The 19,616-nt window shown below is 35.9% G+C and overlaps 1 protein-coding gene across 1 annotated transcript in view; it reads right to left on the bottom strand.

Annotated features, from left to right (window-relative positions):
• Positions 1–19,616, bottom strand: part of LOC131070134 (protein DETOXIFICATION 46, chloroplastic) — a 239,690-nt gene that overhangs the window by 114,487 nt on the left and 105,587 nt on the right. The gene's annotated exons all lie outside the window — the stretch shown is intronic.

Genomic DNA, 19,616 nt, shown 5'->3' with positions numbered 1-19,616 from the left:
ACAGGCAAAATTATACTTCATATGTCATACATTACTACAAGCCTGAATTCCCAAAGAAAGAAAAAAGTATTCATAGCATAGTTCCTTACAAATATATGAACTGTAAAAAGCAAGTGATTCTTGATTTTCTGGATCAAAAATAAGTGCTTTAAACAATGTCAAACAAGACTGTTGATGTGTATTTTTGACACTTCAAACACAAAATAAGATACCAAGAGTATCCTATCCTCTCTTGACCAAAATCTTCCCCAAATGCTAAACTCTGTGATCAATTGGGACACTCCAAGGTTTCTATTGTCAGGTCTCGACTTGTGGATAAGCACAATTTGCAATGTCCCTGCTAATATTCTGATATAAAATCCTAATATGTTTACCACGATATTTTCAACAAACACTTGGCTGTCATGGTTTATCATACTGTTCACACTTTCAGTCAGACTTTAAGGACATTCTGAAGCAATTTTTCATTGAAGGTTGAGTCACAACAATAATCGAATATCATAGGAATGCTTTAGAACAACAACCATGAGGTATTAGAGGAAAATAGGACTTATTATCAGTCACATTCACTTGCTGTCATTTTAACAAATAATTAGCAGACAACCTCAGAATACTATCCAAATAAGATGCAGTTCCAGCTAATTCAATCCTTTTACAACCATTAGAGTATGATGTATGAACTGATTTTACCCAAGGCAGGTCTCAGAATTCCTGAAAACTAAGGACTGATATGGATGCACCCACTTACAACTGAAACAATAAAAGAATATATTAAAGAACCTGATTTGATGTTCCCAGGTGCAAGCGATGATGTAGCTGATACAAATATTCAATCATGATGATTTCCATGTGCAAGATCCAAGCTCTCTATATGTCGACCCTGCTGCTGTCAAAAATGCTCAATGCATATAATGTATTTCATTTGCGTCAGGTCTGAAGATGATGCGCAGCTACTCCAAAGTTCCCCGTGCGTTTTCCCACTTCCTCACACTGTGAAGACCGCAATCTCCTTCCTTTTCTTTTACTGACGTCACACTTCCCGTATGCCGTTTGACAAATTTACGCGTTATCACCCGATATCGGGCCACCAGGGCTTACTTAGATGCTGCATTGTTTCCAGTTTGCGGTGGAACTGGCAATGCGTATATTTCCCGTGGTTCTGCTATTGAGTACGGGCGTCGCCGTGTATACTCCTCTCACGATTCAATCGTGTATGTGTTGTGACGTATTCACACATCGCCCCATTGCAAATGGGGACCCCTGCTTTTTGCTTTCTAGGGTTTGTTTTTTTTAGTTCTTTTAGGGTTTTGTCTGTTAGCCTTTAACTTTCGAGTGTCGCCAAGGGGATCACCTGGATAGCAGGTTCTGCTTGAGTTAGGTCAAGTTGGTAAGTGATGAAGTCTAGAATGTCCTGATCCTGAAATTTGGCTAATTCTGAAATTTGGCTAAGTCTGGAATGTCCTGATCCTGAAATTTGACTAAGTCTGGAAAACTGAAAATCCTCCAAAAACTAGATTTTGCAATATAACTCCTGGGGGTCTGAAACCACTCTCAAACATCCTGAAAGTATATATGGAATATAACTTAAAGTATAAGTGACATTTCCTTTCTTATACTTAAATGTTATATTCCATAAAATTATCCTGACGGAGAGTTCAAAAAGTCAAATTTCGCTCCTGACCCTTCCTGAGGGTCCAAAGCGAATTTCACTCCTGACCCTCTCAGGAGGTCCAAAGCGAATCTCGCCCCTGACCCTTCCAGAGGGTCCAAGGCGAAAATCAATCTAGGACTCATTTCTTGCCTTATTTGACCAAATTTTGATTTGCAAATCATTTTGTTTGGACTTTGGAATTGATTGAAAACCTTGAAGAAAATGATGAATTTTGGCCAAGATTAGGAATTTCGCTCCTGACCCTTGCTGAGGGTCCAGAGCGAAATTCATTATAAACTTCATTTGCCACCTTGTTTGAGCTTGAAACCTTGTTCCTAGCTTTGAAAATGATCTTACCTCGCCCTGTGAAGTGGTTTGAAACTAAGAAATTGAATAGTTTAGCCTGAATTGAAGATTTCGCTCCTGACCTTTGCTGAGGGTCCAGGGCAAAAATTTTGTATGAGCCTATTTTTCACTAATTTTGGCTAACTTGTTTTGTGCAGGGTCTCCCAGAAGGAAGATTGGACGTCACTTGATGCAATTGAGGGTTTGAAAGCATGAAAAATGGTGAATTTTGGGCAACTAAGGTAAATTCGCTCCTGACCCTTCATGAAGGCCCAGGGCAAAATTTTGAATAGCTCTCATCTTGCAATGAAAATAGTCAAGTCTTAGGCATGAATGAAACAAGGACAACTCCCTTTACCCTCCGGAGAAGTTTTAACTTAAAAGAATAAAGGATTTTGCCTAAAAACCAAAATTTCGCTCCTGACCCTTGCTGAGGGTCCAGGGCGAAAATCTTAGTAGAGGGCATGTCTTGCCTTGTTTGGTCAAATTGAGGTTATTTTGAGTTTGAAAAAGGAAGAACCATGCCTAGAAAAGGAAATTCGCTCCTAACCCTTGCTGAAGGTCCAGGGCGAAAATCCTAAAACCTATCTTTTCCTCCAAAATTTGAGCAAGGCCAAGCTTAGACATGGGTGTGAAATGACATTTGAATTGCCTTGAAGTTGGGTTGGGTGGCTAAAGATGCAAATTTTGATGCCCAAAAGGAAATTCACTCCTGACCCTTGCTGAGGGTCCAAGGTGAAATATTCAAATCCTCCTATTTTCCTTGCATTTTAAGAGTGGATTTTGGGTTTTTATGACTTGGATGGGAGAAAGACATGTGTGTTATGCCTTAGAAATAATTTGGAGCTAAAAGAATGAAAGAATTTGATCAAAAAACTCAAATTCGCTCCTGACCCTTGGAGAGGGTCCAGGGAGAAAATTTGAAAACCTCTTATTCTACCTTGCAAAAACAAGACAAATTTGGATGGAGTGGATAAGGAAAGACATTACCTAGTGATGAATAAAGTTTCAACGAAAAATGATGATGGATTGAGTCTAGATTTGCAAAATCGCTCCTGACCCTTGCTGAGGGTCCAGGGCGAAAAGCTTGGAAAGAGGATTTTCTTGCTTAGTTTGGAGGCATAAACATGATTTTGCTTGGTAAAGAAGTTTTTAGATGAGGAAGTGAGGATTTTTAGTCAAAGTTGCAAAAATCGCTCCTGACCCTTAGAGAGGGTCCAAGACGAAAAACACCAAAATCACACTTTTTCTCCTAAGTTGGATAGAGCTAAGTCTGGAATTCAGTAAGAAAACCTATTTGAGATGCCTTGAAGAAATTTTGAGCTTTGAAAAATGTCAATTTTGACCTAAATTTGGAAAATCGCTCCTGACCATTGGAGAGGGTCCAGGGCGAAATCATTAGCAAACCTCATTAAGACCTTGATAAAAAAATTGATATTCTCCAATTTGCAATAAATCACCAAAATTGCTAAATTTGAGGCGTGGAGAAAATTAAATTTAAATTTGAAAGCATTTTACATTTAACAAATTAATTTTTGACCTTGAAATAATCAAAAGGGACATCTTGGAGGCATCTAAAATTAATTTTTTTGAATTAAAATTTGTTAGTGAGCGCTCAAAGGCATTATTTTGCCTTTATAGGCAAGTCGGCCACCTTTTTAAAGAGTTTATATTTATTTTTTTATCCCTTTTGCTCAGTCGGCCTTGGAGGAAAGAAGGTGACCGCTCTATATAATAGGGGGGCATTGTTTCAAGTTCATATCATTCATTCATCCCTTCTAAAGTGCGAAATTGAGGAGCAATTTGAGGAGCAAAATCCAGAAGATTGAAGGCGAAATTTTGCTAGGTGTGGAGACTAAGGAGGGTGAAATTCATTTTGAAGGCTAATGGAGGCGTAATTCATCCAAGGGAGGACTATAATCTAAACCTTGTCTAGCAAAATCCAATCTTCTTTCATCATTTTCGAAGGTCTTAGAGTTAAGTACTCAAGAGGAGGTATGGAAATCATTTTGATATTCTTCGTCAAGGCTTGTTTTAATTTCATAGCAATTTTTGAAAAGAAGTCTAAGACTTGAGAGTTTGATTTTGTTGATTAATTAATTAGGAAATGAAGAATTCTAGATTTATCATGAAATTTCCTAATCAATATCTTGAATTTTCCCTTTGGAGAGTCTTAATTTCTACACTTTAAGATATAATGCTTAAAGACTAATTTTGGATTTTTTGTGTAGGCATCAAATGGCGACTCCGAAGCCCGGAGGATCTACAAGTCGGCAGGCTCTCATCAAAGAAGATCCGGTCCAGGACAAAGATGATCTCCTCCAGCTCAGTATCATCAAAGAAGATCAAGTAAGGATAAGGGCGACCTCCTCCAGTCTAGCATCAACAAGGACGACCTTCTTCGGTCAAGCATCATCAGGAATAACTTCTTCCAATCCAACATTCCAAGGCGAGGTACATCATCATCCTGCACATCAAAGACAAAAGAAGTTAGAGCAAGGGTTCGTTGAAGAAGCAGATAGTTTCAGAAGAGTTAATTAAAGCTAGCTTCTCAACAACATCAAATTGAATATCTACCAAGTTACAAGTGTTAGATAAGGTGGCATCCCAGTCATCACTCCTCCAGTCAGGTTGGTCCACCTCAACATGTCCAGATTCAATGTACCTAACTCATGGGAGATGGCACAAACTTCGATGTACCTACCCCAGCTATCCATTGGTCAAATTTTCCAGAAAAAACATGTGTCCAATTAATACAATTATTTCATTGGTCAGAATTGAGTTTGTTGTAACAAACCCTAATTAGGGTTTTCATTGTAGAATCTTGGCCATTGATCTCAAATTGATCTTAGCCATTGAATTGTATTAAGGGCACTATATAAGCCCTGACTCCATTTTGTAAAGGCTAATAGAGAGTAGTTAGAAGGGGAATAGTTGGTGAATAGTGGATAGTCAGTTGATAGAATAGCAATTAGAGTAGAATAGAAAGAGAAGGCAAAGATTGTTGCCAAGATGTTGTTGTAAAAGACTTGTAAAACTTCATTGAAGAAATGGTGAAATTTATGGGTCGATTCAACAATTTGCATGGTCTCTATACTTCTCATATTTGATTTCATGTTATTAGATGAGTGGAAGAAATGTGTTTGATTGATGGTGAAATTCGTATATCCATGCTACTAGCAGTTAGTTGATTGCAGACTTGCCTTGTGTAGTCAACTGGAATCATTCAGCTTAAGCTTAACTTCAATTGTCGCTTCTTCATTGATATGCATTAGCCTGATGGTGTCTATGCCTGTAGTGATGATCTGAACATCATAAAGCTTTCCTTCAAAGATCGCACTAACCTTGTGGAGATGGTCTTGGGATGTCGAAACAAGACTTAGTTAGAATTTCATCAAAGATCATTCATTGCTCCTACATCCTTAGTATCAGAATTAGATCCTTTCCTCGCCCTTGTCTTTTTTCCCTTTTTTCAAATCAAAGCTAGTAAAATCCTGTGTTCCAGCAATATTCAAAGCAAATCAGACGTTTAGGTCGACAAGTGTAAGTCCCCTTGTGATTCCAGCAAATCACATCATACCACAAAGAGCTTATCCACATGTAGAGATCCTACAGCAAAGAACCTTGAAGTCATCCCGATTGATCCTTTTCGCAACATCTTCAGCATTCGAAGACTTTATTCAAGAGAGGATAAGGTACCTTTAGGTATTTTATTTTGTGTTAGCATGTGCATAAAAAACACATCAACAGTATGCAACCCACAGTTCCGCAGTTTTGCGTTTGCACTGATATACTCCGAATACAACCCAGGCTCACCGTGACTTCATTATGAAATAAGCACGGTTGATTCTTCTCCCGATTCATACAACCAATAGGTCAGTCTAGAAACTGACGAAAGGCTTATTAATCTTTGGATGTGTGTTAACACACGCAGGTTTCAATTTGTAATGTCCCGTTATTTAATAGCTTATAAACAAGGACAATTAACTTGCAAAGACCAATTGCAAGAGACTTCTTTCCTCAATTAACCAATAATACTTATAACATACAATGGGTTGTACTTGTAATTTGGTTGACAAATAATGATTATTAACACTGAATGCAATTCAATAATGATAAGATTATCTCGATCTTTACATTAATACATGTTACTGCTAAATGATATTAGCTTTCTCTGATATGACAATGAAAAAGTATGCTATGCTGGACGGTAGCTGTTTCTGATATTCCGTTATGAATATGCAGAAGGTAATATATCACTTACAGCGATACAGTGCTTGGTGCTGTTTCTGATACATGCCTCTAATCGGATTATGCACAAGATAATTGGGCCTTTGGCCTTTGCTCTTATGAGCAATCCAACACTAGACGATAAAACAAAATATATTAAATTCTCCACGACGTCCTTGGGTGGAGTTAATGACCATCATTTAATATCCATGATGAGTTATGAGGTGAACGGATGTGTCCCCTTTTGCGTCTATTTGCAATATCTATTCATTCATGTCTCTTCATTAATTAATTAACTAACTGTGATTAGTTAATGCGAGCATTATCCTCTTGAGATGGAAGTTTCCTTAATCCTTTCGATAGCTTGTGTTTTCAAATAATATTAGTGATTTTGATATCAAACATATATGTTTCTTCCTTGAGGATCGTTATGCCTACATTCGTAGAAGATTATTGTTATGATTAGAGGGGATGACTGGCAATTCAAATCAGTCCTTGATATTCCCTCTCATACTGTGATGAAGGGATGATCTTCTTATTCGATCTATTAGGGCTCTTGAGATATCAGCTTCTACAATTCACGTTCCCCAAGCTTGTTTGGGTATGTCGCACTATCAATTCAGTAGCAACACGGTTGTCTCTTCCACAAGGAATGATAATATCTGCATATAACTTTGATAGTTATAAACTTGTCATATGTTGGCTTACATAAACTTCAGTAGAATATATCATTGCTTCCAGAACTCCTATAGGGTATTTTTTTTTCATGCAATTATGATGTGAGGACTGAATATTAATAATCTTCTGCTCATTCCTTCTCAATTTGAATCTTATAAACCATTGATACCAATTTACCTCATAATATACTTCATCCTATCTTTGACATCATAGTTGTCGTGAAAATATCGGTGGAGACCGGTAATGGTATTGCTATTAAAATGTATCAGTGATTTTCATCAGACTTCACATACTCGAACTGTCTATCCTTTTACATTTTTTTCTCTTTTAGAGACCCCACAAAATTGATAAGTGGTGTGAAATATCAATAGTGTGATGACAAGGGCGGGAACATCACATTCTTTTTTGTTGATATCAATTTGGCATTATCTTTACTCGTATGCACTCACCGGGTATTTATTTTATTATTATTTATTTATTTATATTACTTATATTATTATTATTAATAAATACTAATTAAATAATGTTATCTAATAAATAAACAACTATTTAATAATTTCAATTAATCTTTCATTAATAAATATTAAATTAGTAATAATTATTCAATTCAAGTTTTATATTCGCTCTTCTTAAGTGTGGTTTAAGGAGAACATAAATAATTTATATTGTATATCGGTTCTATTAATGGCATTGTATTAATACGATATTATTCCAAATAATACTCATAATGTATTTTGACAATTCATGTTTATATTTTATATTTATTAAATAACACGTTATATGGTAAGTGTAATATATTCAATATATCTATTTTATGTTTTAATAGTATTTTATGGTAAAACTTCTTTAATAGTTAATATAATATTAATAATTGAAATATGAACGTTATATTAAAGCAATAATAATAAATAATAATCATAACAAATAATAAACATTAATAAGCATATATTAGAGGAAAATTGTGAAGTCTCATAAATGAACGATTTTCCAATATTATTAATGTTAATTAATAAATGTTTTAATTATCATCTTTATTTAATCCCATGTCCAAAGAGGGGTTATGACACAATTTTATTCTTCCACAAATTGTTTTATAAACTCCGATATCCATCCTTCCTTGCCAAATCCTTATTTGAAGACAAATAGCGGGTAAAATTCCCGTAGGAGAACCAACTCCCACAAGGATTAAAGATCAAATAATAGTTTAGGCAAAATAATTAAGCAACTAATATTTAATTTTTTATCTTTAATGAAAAATCAACTATTGAACTCTTATTATAATATATTAGTCATCATTTGAACTGATATAAAATAAGGAAAGTTCATTAATACCACCAAATGTTATTAATTTGATGGGGACATCACACAATTGGTCGTTGTGATTGTTGTTACTCCAAGGGGCCTTACATACTTCTTAAGGGATGAATGTGTAACTTTCAAGGAATGATGTTCGAATGATTTGGAATGTAGCTCACTTACTTACTACTACTTCTAGATGTTTAATAAAGAAAATGCAAAAGATGAGGGTTGAGGAATGCTAAACTACGCCTAGGAATGCAAGGATGAAGGATGACTTCTAGTGAAACTCTAATAGTCTTTGCTTCGACACGCGAGAACAACTCCACAAAGGCTAATGTGTACATTTTTGAATATCTTCCTAAGTTTGCAGCAAAGATCCACGTGGATCGCATTTGGGATCCCAACCCCATTAACAAATTCGAAGGGGAGTACTTGACGGGGAAAGGTAGATTGAGGAAAGTGTGAGGTAATTATAAGATGTTATTGTAGTTAATTAATTCTTAATCTTCAAAATAAATCGGTTGTAAGACGTCTATTTATTTTTTGTAGAGTTGGTCGAGAGTGGGATGCACTACATTTGTATATTGCAAACAATCTCGATTGGATGACGGTATGGATTGAATGTTGTCAACATTCTGGACGCACGTTAACATGGGAAGGTGTGGCTTCATTGGTTAAAGAAGCTCATCATAATGGAGATTCCAATGTTACGCAAAGGGAAATTGATTTAGCATATGGTTTAAGAGATAAACAGGTACATATAAATTTATTAATCACCCATATGTTTATCAACTCACAATGCAATAAATTTTACATGTTTGACATATCCCAGGTCAAAGACCACAACGCTATGTGCTGCAATGGTCATAAATTTCACATTAAAAAGTTGGATAACACGAAGAAAACATGTGATTCTATTATCACTGCAGTCTTTGAGGTGACAAATATTTCATCGAGAAATGACATACATCCTCAACAGTCTCAAAATCGATACTATGGCAGTTTGGATGATATGCTTGAGTGTGATTTTAATTCCTTCAAATTAGTTTTGTTTGTCGTCAAATGGTACAGGCTACGATTGAATAAAAATGATCCTGATAGAACTGTTATTGAACATGATAATGGTTTTACAATGCTAAATACAAGGTCATTTGAACCAGTTGGGGATGAGCCCTATGTTCTTCCAAGCCAATGTGAGCAAGTATTTTACTCAGAGGTTCCACATAAACCGGGTTGGTCATTTGTTGTTAGACATGATCCAAAAGGAAGGTCGATAAAGTATAATGTGATGGAAGAGGATACCGAAGAAGAAGATATCGAAGAAGAAGATGAAGTGGATGATGATCACGATCGACAGTTTTTCAATGAAGAAGAAGAAGAAGAAGAAGAAGAAGAAGAAGATGATGATGATGATGATGATGGTGATGGTGATGGTGATGGTGATGGTGATGGTGATGGTGATGGTGATGTTGATGGTGATGGTGATGATGATGGCGAAGACGTTGATGATGATGATGATGATGATGATGATGATGATGATGATGATGATGGCGATGATGACCTTGATGTTCATGATGATGAACGAAATGTATGAGGTATGCGATTAGTATATTATCTATTTAATATTGACTTCTTGATAGAATTTTTTTTACATAATTCATTATGTTTTGAATTCTAATGCCATTACATAATTAATTCATGATGCACCTTTTAATATGGAGATGGAGATAGGGACAGTGACTATTTATGTGACATTTTTTAAACTGTGTTTATTTATGGAAATTGGATTGTTTATTAGCTATGTGATGGATGTTGATTTAAAATACATATGAGATGGGTCACATGTTTATGATGATGCATGTGACATTTTTTGAACTTCGTGTTTATTTATAGATTGTGGATTGTTTATTACCTATGTGATGGATGGTGATTTATGATACATATGTGATGGATTACATGTTTATGATGACACATATGTGATGCTAATTGTGATGCTCAATTACATATATGATGATACATCATGTGATGCTTATGATGCTTATGATACGTATGTATTTATTGTTTATCAACTTACAAATGTAGTAATGCTTATGATGCTCATCGATGGTGTTGATTTCAGGTATAGTCCCTGTGTGATGTTGTCACCCTTGGTGGGAACAGGTCATTGACTACAGACATCGTCAACCATTTAGTTGAGGATCTGCATAGTCTACATAAAGGAAAGGTAAGGAATTAAAAAATTTACAATGATTTTGATGACAACATCTTTTTATTATTTAATACTCTTTTTGTCTACAAATTTCATGTTCTTCATGTTGTGTACTATGTAATTTTTAGCTAACATAAGATAATTGAATTACATTGTACAGGACCCAAAACCCCTTTGACGAGGATCTTGCACAGTCTCATGGATGGACAGGTATAACTATTCAATAAACCCTATAGAACCAGTTTATTTTTTTAAAATCACTTGGAAAACAAACTTCCTCAGTTTTTCAAACCTTGACATTAGCAGCAAATCTAATACAATTATCAACACTTGAGGCCCCAGTTGGGCTTGTTCCAATTTTAATCCCAAAATCAACTTTAGGGCCGACTTCTTCATCAACATTACCCTCATTTGCAAAATTTCTCTCATTACCAATTAACTCTCTCATTTCATGGAGTGCAGGTACCCCCAAATAGGTATTTGTCAGATCTGTCTTTGTTGAGTGAGGAAAATGCAAGAATAGAAAATGAAAGTGACACATGTAGTAGGTCTACAATAGGGAGATCAACAAGAGGTCAAAAGATTAGAAGAAAATTCAATAAACGCATGAGATTTTTCCTTGCTCAAGGGGGGTCATGTTCTTATGATGATGAGACCAAAGGCGACATTGAGGTGCCACTGAGGTACAAACAACTACAGAAACAATGGGCGCCCAAGGAACTTCCTCCAATAAACACCGATTTTTGTGTTAACAATAGGATATATCGCATAGCATCTTCGTCGTTACATGGTTTAGGCTTATTTTCCATGGACGGCATAAAGGTCTGTTACAATAAAGTTGTTGAATTGATGGAGTTTGTTGGACCTTGTTACAATTACAATAATTGGATGCAGATTGTTAAATATAAAAAAAGTATGCGTAGGTATGCACTGTCAGCAAATTATATACAACAGAAAGATAATGATAAAAGTAAACGAGTGGCTATATACATTGATAGTCGGCCAAAAGCAACAGGGAATATTGCAGGTTTTATAAATAGTATGCGACCTGGGTCAATTAATAAACAACCCAATTGCATATTTGAGGCGCGCGAGGGAAACCATGTATTTGTATGTGCGATAAAATCAATAATTGCAGGCAAAGAGCTTCTAATCGATTACAGTTTGAATCGTATAGATACAAACAAAGTTAATATCATGGGGGTGGTACGTACTATATACCATTTAAATTAACCAACCTCCAATTAATGAATCCAATATACCATTTTATTATGAAGTCTTTTTGCTAAGTCTATTGGTTTAATTTCGCTAATATTTTTTATATTTTTTCTTTGTCACAGAGCGACATGGATCCATCACATATCGCAAACAGGGATGTAGGTTGCGACACTTCTACCGACCAGGTAAACCTCATTGTAATTGTACAAATTAGATAGAAGCAAACTGTTACATTATTATGTTCTTTTTTTAGTGATTTAGACTAATTTTGTAATTGCTAATGATATTCTAGAAACAGACGGATGTTCGGGGAAAGGCAAAGGGAGCTGCAATACTTGGGCACCTCTCTAGGGATGTGGAATCAATAGAGTTAAGCGATGATGACCCTGAAGATTCCACACACCCTATGGCATTCATAAAAAAGCCTCTTAGAAAAATTACTAAAGAGATTGTTGCTTTGGCAGCCATGCATCCTATGACTGATGAGATACGAGAGGGTGGAATGATTGATTCAGACAACAGAAAACTTGCAAGTAAGCAGTAATGAAAGCTTTAATTATAACAAAAGTTCAATAATGGTTTATATTTTATTCTCTTTTATGTCATTAACTAAAATATGTACGTATTGTTTTTACAGCAATTTATCCGCCCTCATGAAAGTCGTTGCCATGATCAGGGTGTTGCAGGTTCTTCTGGTGACAATTTTCTTGTATTATCACTTGCTTGGCTTATCACTCTAAGTACCCAAAACACATCATACTTAATACTGTCAATCTTCAAAATAAAAGTTCATCCTTGTTTACAATTCTTGCACTTTTCATATATTTAATGTTTGATATATTTAGTGTATTATTCTTTAGGTGTTGTCAATGTTCCTGTGCAAATGCCGTTGCCCCCACCTCATCAGAGGTTAGCCTCACCTGTATTGCCGACTGCAATGTCAGCAACACGTAGCATGCAGACATCCTCTACTGCACGTCATATTGGCCCGCCCACTGTTGGTAGATCCCTCTTTTGCTCTATCTTCTTTTATGTGTTTATTTCCCTTCAAGCGTTCTTTCTTGAATTCTAATGCCATTTCATAGTGGATTCATTTTTTGTAGGAGGAGATGCACATGAGGATGTGCCAGAGGCGACTATTGCTGATAACATATCATCATTTCCTGGATCTTCTCGTATTGCTAGTACGGGAACGTTGCAGGCCACATTGGTGGTGAGCAACGAAGAAATGATTCCCTTAAAGATACAAAAGGTTCCAGGTACTTTAAAATTATTATTATATATACTCTAATTGTAATTTACTTTATGATCACTCGTTTTGGACTAATGATCCCATGAATTTTTTGCAAGCAATGATATTTTCTATAAACATCTTAGTGACATTGCATTGCAGATATTTGGGCCCACCATACGTAAAAGGCGGTACACCATATGTGAACTAACCCTAATCCACTATTTTGATTTCATATCATTGCTAGAATAGTTTCCCTTTGATCCATTTCTTGAACTGTAATAAATGTAGCTTCAGTTCATTTCTGAATCTAACAGGTTTGTTTTTGCTTTAAAAGGTGGAATGACCAAGAAAAAAGGTTAAAAGATGAATTGACAAACCAAATGGTTGAGTGGTTTGGAAATGACACCTTTGACAAAACCAAGCTCCTTGAAAAAGCTGGCACATATCTAAAGTATGTGAGGGACCAATACAGGACCCATTTAGAGAGGAACCTAAAGTACGAGCGTCGCCCCATGATTCCAGAGAGGGAGTGGAAGGACCTGATTTTGGATGCCAAGGAGAGAATTGAAAGGAAAAAAGGAAATACACCACCAAATGCCCGAAGAAGGTACGGGATACTATTAAGAATGTAATTATGTACTAATTAATTACTCTTTATATTTATATAATCTAACATATTTCAAATTTTTTATAGACTGAGTGACACGTCAAAGGCAACCAAGGCAAGACAAGAAAAGCACGGGCAACACAAACTCGGCTCTGGTGGCTATATGAAACTTGCTGCACGAATTGTAAGTATCTCATGTAAATGAAATATTGCATCAAAATATTAATAAATTGCAAACTTTTTTTTTTATCAAACAATGCAAGCAAAATTCACAGTACCAAGTAAAAATGCAAGGCTCTAAATTCAATAGAGCACCCACAGAAGATGATAAGAGAATTGCCTACCAGCAAGGCTATTCAGCCGTGGCTGATCGGCTACGAGAATTAAGTGGGCATACACAACATTCGAGTGCATCCGTCACACAGGTAAATATGCTAAATGGAAATTGTTTCAAATTGAATACTTTACCAATAATCTAATTGATGTTAAGTTCTAACATAAAGTGACTATATTTGTTTTAAATAAGCAAGCAATGATAACAATGTGCATGACATTGGAATGCAGCCTGCTAATCGTGAAACACCACCTACACATGAAGGTCCGGATGTGCATCCCAATAGTGGAGGTATTCATTTGCTATTCAAATTTATTTATTTAGCTATTAATACAATTAAACATCTTAATTTGTAATTAGAGTAGTAATTAATGTAACCTTTTTTGTTAATATTTTAGAGCATGTAGTCGGTGGTGACCAAGTGGAGCATGATCTGGGTACACAACATCAGGAACGTGATGTTCCCCACTCAGGTAAAGAGGACCACTGTTATTCCTTTAAACAAATATAATTGCAATTGGTGTTCAGCATTAATGTAACCTTTATTATTTCAACTCCAGATGATCTAGAGGGTGTTCAGCATGTTGAGGTTGAGGCTAGACAAAATGATGTGGCCCCATCAGGTAAAGAGCGCAACAGTTATGTTCTCTAAATTAATGAAATACATGTAACAATAAATTTTTTTTTTTTGAATTTAACCCATTTCTTTGTTATTGCAGAGGACCCCCCTTCGCTTCAGTGTCCTCGTCCTCAATATAGGACTAGGCATACATCGAGATCACGAGCAGTTGGCGGAACATCTGCAGAGGGGGGAAATGATGAAGAAACTGATGTCCACTTAGTCTTTTCATAGCTTCAAAGAAAAAACAAAAAAAGAAATGATTGTAATCTAACTTATTTGATAATGACTGATTTTTATGTGTTAGTGAATGTAATTATGTGCTAATTAATGGTTATGGATGATGTGTTAATTAATATTGATGAATGTTGCATGTTAATTAATGTTAATCAATGTTATGTGTTAATGAACGTTATGTGATATTAATGAATGAATGCTATATTTTATTAATGGTAGAAAGAATGAATGAATGAATGTTATAAGATGTTAACGGGGAATTTAGAGTGATGTTAGGGGGGGGGAGGGGCCAAATGAGCTTCCACCTTCACGTGGTTGGCCCTATTAAGTAGAAAATATTAAACTATTCTCGAAACCAAGCGAAGCTCAACAAGATAACACACTTTTAAATATTTCATTATGTTGCACAGTTAAACTTATTATATAATGTATATTGAATCTTAATTGCAAGGTCCAACAGAGCCAACATGAACAACAACACCACAAGTTGCTGGGTATAATGAACTCCCATATTGTCTTGTATGTACACGAACAATATGAGTTGCTTTTAGTGTTGATATCCAAGGCGAGACAGCAAAAGTTATGAATATGCCTCATCCTTGTAAGTTTTTTTATTACTTGTCATTTTCTTTAGCATTTTGTTACTTCATGAATGAGATGTTTTCAGATGTCTATTCCATGAATACCTCTCTATTGTATGCTTCATGATCTCGCTTCTTATTCAACTCTTTATATGTCCTAAAATTGTATGAGCCTAATAGCTTCTACTCTTGTTGATAGTTTGGTGGCTCTGAACAATGGCTCCTTCGCAGAAGCATGATCCTTGTAATTTTGGCCTTCCATGATGTGAAAAAGAGGTTATGTTATGAATAATGGTCCAGATGATTTAGATATTTCTTATTATGTTGAGTATGAGTAAATTTGGGCTTCCTTGGCTATGGTCACTATTTTGTACTAACTATTGTCATTTAGTGTGATTTGAGAATGGACTTCAAGTAATCATGAGGGTGGAAATAATATTCAAGTGTAAGGGGGTATGCGGCCTTGACCAAGGGATGAAAGTATCGGGAAAGTACAAGTGATTCATGTGTAGATCAATGTATCATTCACCTATTAATTCCGAGCAACATTCTCAAATAAACAAGCAAAGAGGTCTGTTGAGTCCATATATACATTTTATGTTGCCATGATATAAGTAAGATATCAAACATGTAACTTAGACTGATTTGCGATTTCATTCATAAATATTAGATCTTCCTTGCAATTTCATTCTTGGTATCTCTATCAATCATGTTGCTAAATGAAAATCCTAAACCTCTCTCATTGATGCATGGACATATAGAACGTTGTTGTTTCTACACAAAGGATTGTAGGAATTGCTTTCAAAAACTATCAAAAAATTGTTAAACCTTAATAGTCCAAGAATCCCTAAATTCATTGGTGAGAGACCTTCTTAAGTGAAAAATTCTAGTGAAGGTTGTGTAACATTATTTTGAGAATGTATGGCAATGCATGAAGGTTGTATAATAGTGTTGGGAGAATTGACAGATGGTTGACAACAATGACTGTGATAGCCAAGTCACTTAGGACAATCGGCAAGATATGATTTGTTTCCACTTATTAGGGCCTCCAAACCCCTTTAAAAGTTTCCAAGGATCACTACAACCCTATCTCAGATGTCCACCACATAATAAGATTATTCATTTCATCATACTCCCAAAAACTCAGTCTTCATTTTTTCACTAGGACAGCCACACACTATCTAGGGACAGTCATAAAGTTCTTGATGATTTGCCCTACCCAAGGGCCACAATAGCTTGTAAAGGGTTTGCACTAACCCTCTGCGCCCCTCACTACCTTCCTCCAAACACCAAGGGGGTCTATCTTGCACTTACAACTTCAAATCTGCCCTCAATGCTGCACTAGGTCTGATACATGACCAATATCATACCAACAGGCACCATTTGCATGTGCCAATGAATCTTGGAGACCTACAAAGCATGAAAACATGAAAGATAATACCAATATACATGTTCTTTTGCTTTGGAGTATATGAAGTGTTGGTAATCACAATGTACACAGATTGGTTTTAGTAGTAAATCCATAGAAGTAACCTTTCAAAGTAGTGCAGTTTCATTGTAGTCTAGTATGGCAATGTGAAAATCACAACCTGTATGTTTCCTACAAAACCTCAAAAGCATAAGTTATTACATTCAGATATTTGAAAGTTGAAAAACCAAAAAGTGAAAACTTATGTAATAGTTGTGCAGTTCTATGAATTTGTATTTCAAGCTTGGGGAAGCATGTTGAAGTTACTTTCAGATGCTACACACGTATTCTTTATTGTATGCCTTTACTATGATACCACACCTGCTTCCTTATTTGAACAAAAGTTTGTTTAATCTTAAGGAAATGAATATGAACTGTATGAGAGGGCATCTGTTGTTTTCTTTGTTGTATTTCTAAGAAATATTTTTACTAGTGTTTGTATGCTACTATTGCTTTGGAGGGGTCCTCATTGTATAGGTTCAAAATTTAGTGATTGGAGAACTAACATTACTGGCAAGGAGATTTTAATGAATTGAGTAGATTCTTTCTTCAAGAGAGATTAACAGGAACAGAAAATTGTAATTTGGGAGCACACCTATTCTCCTTCTTAGGATTTCAAAGTGGCAACAGTGGGAAGTGGGAACCTATGAGCAGTGACTTTGGCACCAACATTTTATTTTTAATTAACTAGTCTAAAAGTGGACAGTAAATTATACAGCAATATATAATTGTATAAAATAGTTAAGCTATGGCTTAGGTAAACCTCAGTTTGGCACTCATAAATTAGTAGTCTTGTTTTACTTTTACAAGCCACTGTAAATATAACTCTAATTTTAAGGGGAGTGGTTAAGCCAAGGCCTTAAAATCTAGATTATCTAGATATGTAGTGTGCAACAAATGGGGAGAAAGTCTAAAAAAAAACACGCATCAATATAGCCAAATAGTTGTTTTATCAGAAAATCAATAAATAATCATGTTTCAGCTTTTAGAGATAGCACAGGTGAGACATTTATAAAGCATGCATTGTATCTGAAAACACTGAATGTGAATTTAAAGTTGAGGTGAAGGATGTAGTTAAGTTCAAGACCTTAAGGACTAGCTCCTCCAAATATGCAGTGTAAAAACTAGATGGGGATTAAGACTCATAAGAACACATGTATGAATTTAGCCAAATATGCAATTAAGTTCAAGACTTTAAAGATGCTCTAACAGATATGCAGTTCAAGACATTAAAGACTAGATGGGGAGCAAGATAAGGTTACGAAGATATTGAACATGCTTGGGGTAGAATTTTTGGGTATTAGTGTATTACAAAGTTTAGAAAGGGTTTTCTTTCATTTCTTGAAACCCTAGACCCGTGACAGTCATAAAATATGACATACCCATAAAGGAACAATGAGGGTCCCTAAGTGCATGTAAAAGGGGGACAAATTTGTTGTTAAGGACAGATAAGCTCATGGTTGTTAGTGCTAAAATTCTACCATTGAAAACTGATTTCAAAGCTAGGTACAATTAATCATACTTGTCTTCATACTTGTGAAGGATGAAGATGTGAAACTAAATAAAGTGGAAAAAAGTGCAATGCAAGATCCAAATTCACATTCACACTCGTCCAATAAAGCCTAAGACCTATGCATAAAATCAAATGATAAAAATTAATACCATAGCAAAGACCGTAGATTTCTCAAATGTTTCTTGATGTTTTCTTGAATGCTTGAAATGTGGGTTGCTCTTCAAACTAGCATAACCATGATAGCAGGATGCAGAGGTAGGGGGTAAGTCACAATGGCAAACTCAACATACACAACAACTCACTAGGGCATACTTACTAGTCTCCATCCTAAACCGCTACAAGTTTGAGCCCTCGCACATAGGTTTGGAAATCCCTTAGACCTTGGATATCACCTTGGACATGTTGATTACATTGTTTTGAGAACATGAGAGAATGCCACAAAATCAACTTTGTAATCCCAAAGTTCTCACTTGCTCTTACTTGACACAAATCAATCCCTACCAAACTATACTGCCCATTTGATGGACAAGAGACACCACAAAATATTTCCTAAAGCCCTAAAATCCTTAGGCTTTGTTAGGAGAAAATTTCACAAGGTTGACACACTGTTTATACTTGTCTCTGAATAATAAAAGACTTTTATGTGAACCCCATTTGCAACATACAGATGATTGACAACAATGATTGTGACAGCCAAGTCACTTAGGACAATCGGCAAGATATGATTTGTTTCCACTTATTCCCTGCCTCCAAACCCCTTTAAAAGTTGCCAAGGATCACTACAACCCTATCTCAGATGTCCACCACATAATAAGATTATTCATTTCATCATACTCCCCAAATCTCAGTCTTCATTTGTTCACTAGGACAGCCACACACTATCTAGGGACAGTCATAAAGTTCTTGATGATTTGCCCTACCCAAGGGCCACAATAGCTTGTAAAGGGTCTGCACTAACCCTCTGCACCCCTCACTACCTTCCTCCAAACACCAAGGGGGTCTATCTTGCACTTACAACTTCAAGACTCTTACTCCAATGACACCAGATGGCGAGGATGAGTTGATTCAACAGGATCAGATTGATGTGCCAGTGTTACGGGAGTTGTTTGGTGACAGCAGGGACATTGCACAGGTCTTCACTTGGGATCCAAGTGGAGGAGTTTATTTGCAAACGAGATTGCTTGGGGACAAGGAATTTCAGGAAGGGCGGACTGTAATGTCCCCATTTTAGCAGACATGGATTTTTGGATGATTAGCCTATTATTTTGACCCTCGTAGGCTAATGAGGATGGTTAGAGGGTCATTTGAGGCTTGTATCATCTCCAGTGTTCAGGGGTTAGCAGTTTTGGCTTTCATTTGAGGTCTCCAGGACTCCGTATGCATTACTTACTAT

Source organism: Cryptomeria japonica, chromosome 1, assembly GCF_030272615.1.
Source record: "Cryptomeria japonica chromosome 1, Sugi_1.0, whole genome shotgun sequence".
Taxonomy (NCBI): Eukaryota; Viridiplantae; Streptophyta; class Pinopsida; order Cupressales; family Cupressaceae; genus Cryptomeria; species Cryptomeria japonica.
The sequence above is the reverse complement of the archived record's forward strand: the minus strand, read 5'-3'. Positions and strand labels throughout refer to the sequence as shown.